The 11,239-nt window shown below is 43.9% G+C and overlaps 1 protein-coding gene across 3 annotated transcripts in view; it reads left to right on the top strand.

The window, feature by feature from the left end:
• The first annotated feature begins 8,936 nt into the window (after positions 1–8,936).
• Positions 8,937–11,239, top strand: part of LOC122549912 (adenylate cyclase type 1-like) — a 290,966-nt gene continuing 288,663 nt past the window's right edge. Inside the window, exons 1-2 of one of the 3 annotated variants that reach the window (XM_043690132.1) lie at positions 8,937–9,514; positions 10,622–10,725. The gene's annotated coding sequence lies outside the window, so the exon portion shown is untranslated. Of the gene's footprint in view, positions 9,515–10,311; positions 10,726–11,084; positions 11,190–11,239 lie in introns of those variants that run through there. The other 2 variants (XM_043690133.1, XM_043690134.1) reach the window with 2 other exon arrangements.

Genomic DNA, 11,239 nt, shown 5'->3' with positions numbered 1-11,239 from the left:
TCTCAAATCCTCATGCCCATTCCCAGCTGAACAATTGGTAGTTTGAAGGGTCGGGCCCCTAATATGTTGAGTGAACTGATACAATTTACATGTATTGTTGTGTCTGCTCCCACATGATTTTACTGAAGCACCCCCCCAATCAGTTCGCACTCTTAGTGACCAAGGAATGATGCTACAAGATGCAATGAAGATCCTAAGCCCTCCACAGAGACATGAACAATACTTTGTCATGTATTCAAACCATGTACATAAGTGCCATCCATGACCTCACAAAACCTTTCCTTTCCTCTCCGTCCAGCTGGGCTTCACTGAGCATTCTCACTGTGCAGCTGGGGGTGGAAGGAGCATCTTGGCCGTGAAGAGTTGGCAGGGTGATCATGGGGGCTAGACAAGCAGAGAGTCTTCTTGCCTGACCCATGGTGACCCTTACCATCCTGAACTTCCAAGGATGGAAGGGGACAGACAGAGTAGAGGTGGAAGGTCTGACTGCCTCTGTAGCCTCGAGAGTGTGGGGAGTTTTGTGTAGCTTCTCCTTTGGTTTGGTGCCTCCTGGTACTGCCCTATCTGAGTATGAGGGCAGAGCATCTGGGCAGTGGTCGACATGCCCCCTCTCATCTCAGCTTTGGTCTTGAGGACCAGTGGCTGGGGTGAAGGAATGCAAGTGCTCACAAAACTCCAGCATATTCTAAGGGTGTTGGACCTGTCTCCATCGCAGCTGTTAGCCCGTTGATGGAAACAGCCAGACGGTCACTGAACTGGCTGCATACTCCAGCTTCTCACTGAGGAGAGCCAGTGTCCTGAATACCCGCTTGCCTGCTGGGCTTGATCATCTCTAAACATGTCCATGAGGTTTCTCATTGTGGGACCACAGGCTCTTCTCCTGAGCAAACTAAGCAGTGGCCTGGGTTGTTCCTCCCTCATATCTGTGTAACAATGGGCATTACCCTAGCTGCCCCACCCCGGATCCACGCTTCCTTCTCATATTGAATCTGATGTTTCAGTATCACCACTGGTGAGGATGCAGTCAGCAGCCTTGCCAATGTTTCCTGCTCTCCCTGTACCATCCCTCTCTCTCACGTTGAGGAGGTGTTTTCCAGAGAAGATGTTTGTCTCTCAGCTGATGTGCTCAGCACATTAGCCGCAGCTTTAAGGCAGAAAAGGTAGAAGGCGTTGCAGCCAGTGGTTAAACATGATGCCCAACGCAGCAGTGAACACCAGGCAGATGTCATTGTTTGAATGCTGTCACCAGTAAGATTGACTTTGCTGCTGGGCCATGCATGACCAGTCCCCCATCGTCTCTAACCAGGGTGAATATCCTTTCCTTGTGGTGTGGGGGTGGGGTAAGATCTCTGCTAAATGGACCTCCCCACCACCCCAAACAGATTATCTTCACACCACTGTGTTGGTGTCTTTTCCTATAATGATATAAATGGGGCGAATGAGTTGGACAAAAATGCTACATGTGGGGGAAAAAGGTGTCGAGATGTTCTGAGAGAGTGAGGCGAGATGGGAGCAGGGTCAGTGGACTAGCAGGATGGGGAGTAAGAGGAATAAATGAGAGAACAAGTTGCGTGCAATGGAGGTGGTATCAGAGCATGAGCCTTGGTGGGTGGTGGGTGCAATAGCAAAGATAGAGTGAGTGTGAGGTAGCAGGGAGTAGACTATGGCACTTACTCTTGTGGCACAGAGAAGTAATTGGCCTACTTTCAGCAATGCCACCCTGTCCCCAGTACCATGGACAGAACACTGACCCAGGTGGCAATCACTGACCAAAAACATAATGGGTGATGGTGCAGCCTCCTCTCGCTGTCCTCTGTGAAGAGAATGGCACTCCTCTGCACCACCCCTCAACTGAGACCTATTGGGGAACATCGGTGCCAACTTGCCCTTGTCATTTATCCCCATCCTATCACCAGTCTTGAGCAGGGCTGATGATAGATGCCAGTATTCCTCCAGGTACACTCTTAAAGATGGCAAGAGAAGCAGGTCTCATGGTGTATGTCCAATGAATGGGGAGATCTTCTGGGAATGGTACATAATATGATGGGACTGAGATGCACAAGATATTCCCCATTGGATTAATAATGGCAATTAAAATAGCAAGTTTGCTAAGTTATAATGAGTAATTTTACCCAACCTCATAGCAAGAACAGCCCACCAAACTCAATACAACTTGCACTTATCAAAAAAAAATGTAAGATTCCGTCCATTGATTGGAATCTTCCAAAATTCCTTCAATTCTGGAAGAGTCCCAACAAATAGGAAAGTAGCTAACTTATCACCATTTTTCAAGAAAGGAAGAAACAGAAGGCAGGAAACCACAGGCTAATTAGCCTAACATCGACTGGAATCTATTATCAAGGAGGTTATAGTAGGATAATTCAGAAACAATAATGTCATCAGGCAGAGTCAACACAATTCTGTGAAAGAAAAATCAAGTCTTATTAATTTATAAGAGCTTTTCAAGGAAGTAACAAGCAAGGTGGATGAAGTGAAACACGTAAATCATGTCTGCACTTAGGTAAATGAACATTCTCAGGCTTTATTAAACACAACAGTAGTTACACTGGAGAGCCTAGGAGAGGACTTCACTCTCACCTGATACACTCAGGCCCAGGTTACATCCTGGTCATGCAGCATCATGATATATCTGATGAGATCATGCTGCAGATATTGGATACATGATGTGAGAAAATCAATGTTTCTGCATCCCTGTGTGTTCTGGAGCAGACAGTTGTGGAGAGGAAGTTAGATAGGGAATCGTAACATTCAGGGAAAACAATGTTCAAGGCATGTTACGTTTGGTTTTTGCCTACTAATGTGGCTGGGACTTGTTGCAATACTTTCAATAGGTCAACCGGATCAGTTCAAGGATCAGTGAACAGCAGTTCAAGTATCAAAATCATATAAACATGTAAAATAGGAACACAAGTAGACCATTCAGTCCTTCAATCCTGCTCTGCCATTCAACGAGGTCATGGTTGATATGCTTGTGTTTTGAATTCCACATACCCATCTAACCCTGGTAAACCTTTGATTCTCTTGTGAGGTGATCTTATTGAAATGTATAAAATCCTGAGGGGACTTGCATTCTGAGAGGATTTTTCCCTTGTAGGAATGATGAGGACAAGGTGACACAGTTTAAGAATAAGAACTCTAACTTTTAAATTGGAGGTAAGGAATGTTTTTCTCTCTCTGAGGATCATTAGTCTATTGAATTCTCTTCCCCAGAAAGCAGTGGGAGCTTGGTCATCAAATTTGTTCAAGACTGAGTTAGATAGATCTTAGACAAGGGAGTCATGAGTAGTGGGAGCTGACAGATAATTGGTTTTGAGACCACAACTAGATCAGCATGATCGTATTGAAAGGTAAAGCAGAGTTGAAGGCCCAAGTAGTCCATTCCTGCTCCGGAGTCTTATGTTCCTATGTCAAGCAGTTCAGGAGACTGGTAATTGGGTCATTGATGTCCAATTGAATACGCCAAAGCAATGCAGCTACCTGCACATGACAGGGAGGAATAGCTGAGGTTGTCACAAGCTGCCATCACTCTCATATGCCAGCTCCTCCAGGAAAATCTGCACCCATGTGAATTTGAGACAATCTATTACTGGTCACACTACAAATCATTGCAGCCTTCGCTAGTGGCTCTTTCAGGGCTGTGCTTGGTCCCTGTGTGGAATAACACAGTCAGACACTCATAAATGCATTGGGGAAGTCACCAATGCCCTGTTCAGAACAGCAAGTGAATAGCTTTGGTTCAACACAGAGCTTCAGAGCCAGCCAGTCAGAGCTGTGCGAATTGCTGCCATCACTGATTTTCCACAGCTGAAAGGTACAATAGATTGCATACATGTGATGCTAAGAGGACCCTGGGATTAGTCAGCAACATTAATCAAGTGAAAAGGTTTTAACACTCTTAATGTGCAACTGCTCAGGGATCACTGAGAATGCTTTGTTCAGGGAGGTCTCATGAAAGCTCACTGACTCACAGGGTGCCACCAACGTTTGCTCCCACTCAGCACCTGACTCCTGGATGACAGGAGCTATCCACAATAAGCATGGCTCATAACAGCATAGAACATAGAACATGGGGCAATACAGACCCTTTGGCCTTTGATGTTGCGCCGACCTGTGAAACCAATCTGATTCCTGAAGAAGGGCTTATGCCCAAAATGTCAATTCTCCTGCTCCTTTGATGCTGCCTGACCTGCTGCGCTTTTCCAGCAACACATTTTTAAGCTCTGATCTCCAGCATCTGCAGTCCTCACTTTCTCCTGGTTGATTTTAACCTACTCCGAATCCTCTTGCAAGGATGCCTTCCTTGAAGAAGCTCTTCTCCTCCCTCTACAAGGATCTCAGTGAGTCCCTCTCTCACTGCACCCCCCAGGTCATCTCCTCTGCCTTCCTGAAGAAGGGCTTATGCCCAAAATGTCAATTCTCCTGCTCCTTTGATGCTGCCCGACCAGCTGCGCTTTTCCAGCAACACATTTTTAAGTTCTGATCTCCAGCATCTGCAGTCCTCACTTTCTCCCAAACCAATCTGAAGCCCATCTAACCTACACTATTCAATTATCATCCATATGTTTATCCAATGACCATTTAAATGCCCTTAAAGTTGGTGAGTCTACTACCATTGCAGGCAGGGCATTCTATGCCCCTACTACTCTCTGAGCAAAGAAACTATCTCTGACATCTGTCCTCTATCTGTCACCCCTCAATTTAAAGCTATGTCCCCTCATGCTAGCCATCACCATCCGAGGAAAAAAGCTCTCACTGTCCACACTATCTGATCCACTGATCATCTTGCATGTCTCTCTGAAGTCACCTCTCAACCCTCTTCTCTCTAACAAAAAGGGCCTCAAGTCCCTCAACTTTTCCTCATAAGACCTTCCTTCCATACCAGGCAACATCCGGGTAAATTTCCTCTGCACCCTTTCCAATGCTTCCACATCCTTCCTGTAATGCTGTGACCAGAACTGTATGCAATACTTCAAGCAGAGGAGAACCCACAATGTACAGCAGAGGAGAGTTATTATACTTCAAAATGTGCAACAGATAAAGAGTACATCAGACTGTGAGAGGTGAGGGACCAGTGCTTGGGCTACTGAGTGAAGTGCTGCATTATTTGCCAGAATGTCCATAAATATTGTAACCTGCTGTGTCTGAACACCCTCTCTCAGCAAAGGAGCAGGAATTTGTGGGGGTTTGGATGAGCTAGATATCTTCTCTGATGGCAAGGAAAGAGGAGGCAAAGTTCGTGAGGGAGCAGACAGTGTGTATGCAACAGCAGATGGCAAGGCGATGGTGCGACACACTGACTGACTTTTACATGTCATCTATAATGTCTATCTGAGAGACGTAGAGCCACGTATAGCATGGAAACAAATTCTTCAGTCCAACTCTTCCATGCAGATGAGATATCCTAAATTAATCTATTCCCATTTGCCAGCATTTGGACCATTTCCCTCTAAACCTTTCCTATTCATATACCCATCCAGATACCTTTTAAATGTTGTAATTGTACCAGCCTACACCAGTTCATCTGACTTCTCATTCCATACACACACCACCCTCTGTATGAAAAAGTTGTCCCTTTGATTCCTTTAAATCTTTCCCCTCTCACTTTAAACCTATTCCCTACCTCAGGGAAAAGACCTTGACTATACATCCTATCCATACCCCTCATGATTTTTTAAACTTCTATAAAGTCACCCCTTAGCCTCTGATGGTCCAGGGGAAAAAGCCCCAGCCTTTTCAGCCTCTCCCTATAGCTCAAATCCTCCAAAATCCTTACAGATCTTTTCTGAACCCTTTCAGGTTTCACAACATCTTTCCTTTGGTAGAGAGGCCAGAGTTGAATGCAGCATTTCAAGAGTGGTCAAACCAATGTCTTGTACAGGCACAACATGGCCTCTGACCAATAAAGGGAAATGTACCAAATTCTTTCTTCACTATCCTGTCTACCTGTGACTCCACTTGCAAGGAACTATGAATCTACACTCTAAGGTCTCTTTGCTTGGCGATACTCCCCAGAACCTTACCATTAGGTGTATAAGTCCTGTCCTGATTTGCCTTCGCAAACTGCAAACTATCTAAATTAAACTCCATCTGTCACTCTAGTCTAGATTAGAGTGGTGCTGGAAAAGCACAGCAGGTCAGGCAGCATCCGAAGAGCCAGAAAATCGACGTTTCGGGCAAAAGCCCTTCATTTTATCCATCTGTCACTCCTCAGCTCATTGACCCATCTGATCAAAGTCTCATTGTACTCTGAGGTAACCTTTTTGTCTGTCCACTACACCACCAATTTTGGTGTCATCTGCAAACTTACTAACCATTCCTACTCTATTCACATGCAAATCATTTATATAAATGACAAAAATCAGCAGACCCAGCACCAATCCTTGCAGCACACCGCAAAGCTTTCAATCCAAAAAACAATCCTCCATAACTACCCTCTGTTTCCTACCTTCAAGTCAGCTATTTATCCAGATGGCTAGTTTTCCCTGTATTCCATGTAAACTAACCTTGTTAACCAGTCTACCATGCGTAACCTTGTTGAATGCCTTACTGAAGCCCATATAGACCATTTCCACTCTGCCTTCTTCAAAAACTCAATCAAGTTACTGAGACATGATTTCCCACGCACAAAGCCAAGTTGAGTATTCCTAATCAGTCCTTGCCTTTCCAAATACATGTAAATCCTGTCCCTCAGAATCCCTTCAACAACTTGGCTACCACTGATGTCAGGTTCACTGGTATATAGTTCCCTCGCTTTTCCTTATCACCTTTCTTAAATAATAGCACCATGTTAGCCAATCTCAATTCTTCTGGCACCTCACCTGTGGCTATTGATAATACAATTTATCTCAGCAAGGGGCCCAGCAATCACTTCCCCAGCTTCCCACAAAGTTCTCGGTTACACCTGATCAGGTCCCAAGGACTTATCCACCTTTGTGTGTTTCAAGACATCCAGCGCCTCCTCCTTTATAATATGGTCACTTTTCGAGATATCACTATTTATTACCCCAAGTTCTCTTGCTTCCATACTTTTCTCCACAGTAAACACTGATGCAAAATACACATTCAGTATCTCACTCATCTCCTTCTGTAGTTGAAGTCTTTGTTTTACCGTTTCATCAGAATTGGGAAATACTATTCCATTGTACTTTATTGCTTCTTAATTAACCTGTTAACTTACCTATGACGTTGGGAGGGAGTAGACCTTTTGGAAACAGTTCAGAAGGGGTCATATAAATCAAGATATTGGGGTCCTTGGTTGTGCCTGATCTTAGAAGCCACAAGTGACTCGTGAATCGAGTCCAAATTTATAAGGATTATTTTTGAAATACTTGATAAATAAGCAGTGAAAACAAATGAAAGATTTTTTTGCTGCAAGGACCAGGTTTTCTTGGAATGTTGCCAATATAGGCAATGCCTTTCTTCTCCTGTTTCTGAAGTGATTTTATGTTGAACTATGTATCAGCAGAATTACACCACAGAAGCTGGGATTTAACTGTGCCATAAAAAACACTGCATTTCCAACTGTTATTCCTACTTCCAAAAGATTCTTATACCTTATTTGGAAATGGTATAAAGTAACCCTTTCCACTGACTTAATGAGGGGGAAAAATCAGGTGCTACTCCACCTGTGTAACTAGAGTCACATAGCCCAGGCTTATTTCATCTAGTGGTTCCTAGAGCTGAGAAGCTAACATTTATTTGTGCAAAAAAAATCACATCCTTCAGGTACAGAGAAACTGCACTTTTTTTTAAACCAATAATGTCAACAATTGTAAAGCTATTTGCCTAACATTCTCAGGAATTAAGAACAAATGTTTCTGTTGGAATATCTGAATGTCCTTTTAAAATATAGTTGTTTTGCTCCGCAGGTTCAGTTAATTGATTGAGTTGCTGAGCAAATGAAAACCTTTTCAAAATATTTCAAAATGTCAAAATTCTTCTTAAAGATAAGTGCCATACTCATTTCAAGCTGCTAAATTCAACCATTTGACTTACTGCTAAAGCTGACAAACAAACCTTAAATTGCAACAAGTATAATTACAACAGGTGCAATTGATTCTTTTTAAACTTGGTTGCTTAACTGATACCGAACAACACCATTAGGTCATTTAAGCCACATCTTGCAAATTGTTGTACTTCTAATTAATTATTGATGTAAAGGGCAGTGTTTAGAAAAAAAAATTATTGACAAAGTTAGCTACATCCAAATCCCAATATGCTATTTCAAACCAATTTTGCACCCCAAAAATTGGCAGTATATTGCTCAGTATCCACCATGTACAGGGAAGGGTGGCGCTGGTTACAAAAACCAGAGGTTGCATTAGAAATACTAGTCAAAAGTGAGGACTGCTTATGCTGGAAATCAGAGTCTAGATTAGAGTGTTGCTGGAAAAGCACAGCAGGTCAGGCAGCAACTGAGGATTTTCCTGCTCCTCCGATGCTGCCTGACCTTCTGTGCTTTTCCAGCAACACTCTAATCTGGATTTAGGAATACTAGTGGTGCCTGGGAGAACTCAACTTGTCACTGCCATAAGATGAATGCAAGTTTGAAAAATGATCAGCCAAAACTGCTCATAAACATAAGTATACTTGGTTATGATTGGAAATCCTTTTGCTATATGTATAAGGTAAGTCTAAAACTACTTTTCATAAAGCATCTGATCCATTATTCCCATCTCATTGCCAATACAGTTCCTGCTTTCTGGATCCCAAACATCCAGAATTCCCCTTTTTAATCTCAGATGCTGGTTGTATGAGATTTCTGGATGCTTGAGATCTGGATAGGATGAAATTAACAAAATCTTACAAGAGCATTGATGAGACCACCTCTGGCATGCTGTGTATAATTTTAGCCATCATACTTAAGGAAGGATATACAGTACATGTATTGAAAGCAGTTCAGAGAAAGTTCACTAGGCTGACTCCTGGGATGAGATTTATCATGAGGTAAGGTTGACGAGGTTGGGCCTATATTCTTTAAAGGTTAAAAGAATGACAGCTGATGTCATTTTAACATATTGGACTCTGAAAGGGCTTGGTAGGGTAAGTGCTGAGACAATATTATATCATTAGAGAATCTAAAACTCGAGGCAAGGTTTCAAAATAAGGGCTCTCACATTCAAACCAGAAAAGACGTGGAGTTTCTTCCCTTCTCTCTGTTGAGAAGAATTGCAGCCTGGGATTGGCTGCTTGCTCAGGGACTTCCACCCCCAGCCCGGTACTTAACGTTACCGGAGGGGAAATGAGGTCTGCCCCATCGTCTGTAAAGTGGCATAACCCGCCCTGGGAGAGAGTCGATGCGCGGTTCTCGTTGGCTCTCCAACCGGTGACCTCTATAAAAGTTCAACTCATCGTGTCTTTAGAAACTGCCAACCGCTGTATTTCATGGCACACTTTTTAAAGTCATATCTTCAAACTATCCCAAAGAATTTTGGGTGGTTTTGTTGGGAAAAGGAAGCCAGTGTGTGCACACGGTAAATACTGACGGTTCGTGGTGAGTGGCAATTGTACACAAATGTTGGCCGGTACAGAGCAAGAACTTTTTGGGCTTGAAATAGTGGGAGGAGCTTTATTGCGTCCACTTTGACGATTTAAAGCCCATCTAAAATACATTATTAGTAGAAAGTTGCCTAATAGTGTCTTTATTCCTGTTCCTTTGTAGCGTTGCTGGTGAGGTTTTCTACTTTAAATACAGTGTTTAATTGAACACATGAGGTAATGTAATCTCGTTCCTTGTTTCTTGTCTTCGGTTGTTATCTTTCAGTCTCGAGTGTAGTGGCAGCGTCCTTACCTCTGAGCCGGGAGGTATGTGTTCAAGCCCCTCCTGCACCAGAGATATCTAATAAAGTAAACCCGTCGGTCAGTGATAGCTCCCTCACATTCGCAGATAGGAACAAGACGGTTAACACGAGGCAACTATTGAAAGATTTCTTTTTAAGTGTATAATCAACACGGTGTTCGAAACTAGTTTGACAGATACCATCTGCTTATGCTGTTTACTGAGCAATCGACAGGCATTCACTTCACATGGACCGGATTTGTCGAGCATGCCCAGATTAGAGTTTGCAGGGGGAGATTAAAAGCAACAGCTTGGTTTGTTTTAGCTTCAATTGGTCATTGGCGTATCACCCTCCACCTCCCCCACATCAATCTGCCCGGAAATCCGAACCCGCTACCGGGCAAATACCAGGATCCCCTCAGCCTGGACCCCAACACCTTATCCCACCCCCGCTGTTCTTAATTGGTTCCTCACCGTTTCTATTTAAATGTTGGGGACAAACAGGTTGAACTCGCTGAGTCAGGCTCTTGCTGCCTAATTATTGAGACTATTGAGAATACATTGCAAACACCTCAGGCTCCGATTAATTCCGCTTCGCTGTAGTAAGCGGACGGGATTTTGAACTGGGGCTGAAATCGGGTTGCATCACTAAGCTGAACCAGTTCGGTGTTTATTTTTAGTCGCCGCTAGTCACACGGCAAAATCGAATTAAATAGCGGTTTATGCAAATCAAGTGAAGATCCCCTCCCCTGGATTGAATTTTCCGAGCAATGTGAGGGACGCAAGTACTCATGCAACGTTTTTATTTAAAAAAATACGCAGACTAGCACATGTTCAACATCTTCAAGCAGTCTTGGGCTGAGTGGCGAGCCGAGAAGCCGACAGTGTTTGAGAACATAGCTCCATCCTGCGGCTTTGAGTTAAAGGTAGGATTCCGATCCTGATAATACTTGGGCTGGAAAACTCACCAGGTCCACCGGACGGTCAGTGAACTCTCAGGATGCTGTTTGAAAGACATGATAACAGAGTGGGGCGGGATTTGATGTGGGTGGGAGTTGGGGATATTAACCCTCTCCACTAATACTCTAGCCATCGGCTTGGAGGAGAGAGGCGAGCCGCTTGGATTTGAACGGACGCCGATTTCTAGCACGGTTCTACTTCATCCTTGTTGCTCTTTTAAAAAGTTCCCTTGCGTTTAATTGTGCCAATCAGCAGCAGGCTTGCTGACATTTACTTGGCGCCACCTTGTTCCCGCTGATCATGTTGGAAGTGGCTTGCTGAGTGAGTGGCTTTGCCGTGGTACCTTGGAAGCGAGCGGGACTGGGACCGGGCGAACCATGCAGAAGGAGCTCTGGCTTTCTGTCTTGTGAGCTGTTTTGGGGTGTGAGACGTGAGTTGTTTCTTTGAGGGGTTTTGGGGTTGGGGTCGGTAGTGCGCAGG

The sequence above is a fragment of the Chiloscyllium plagiosum genome, chromosome 5, assembly GCF_004010195.1.
Source record: "Chiloscyllium plagiosum isolate BGI_BamShark_2017 chromosome 5, ASM401019v2, whole genome shotgun sequence".
Lineage (NCBI taxonomy): Eukaryota > Metazoa > Chordata > Chondrichthyes > Orectolobiformes > Hemiscylliidae > Chiloscyllium > Chiloscyllium plagiosum.
Note: the sequence above shows the minus strand (reverse complement) of the source record. Positions and strands in the feature narration are given on the sequence as shown.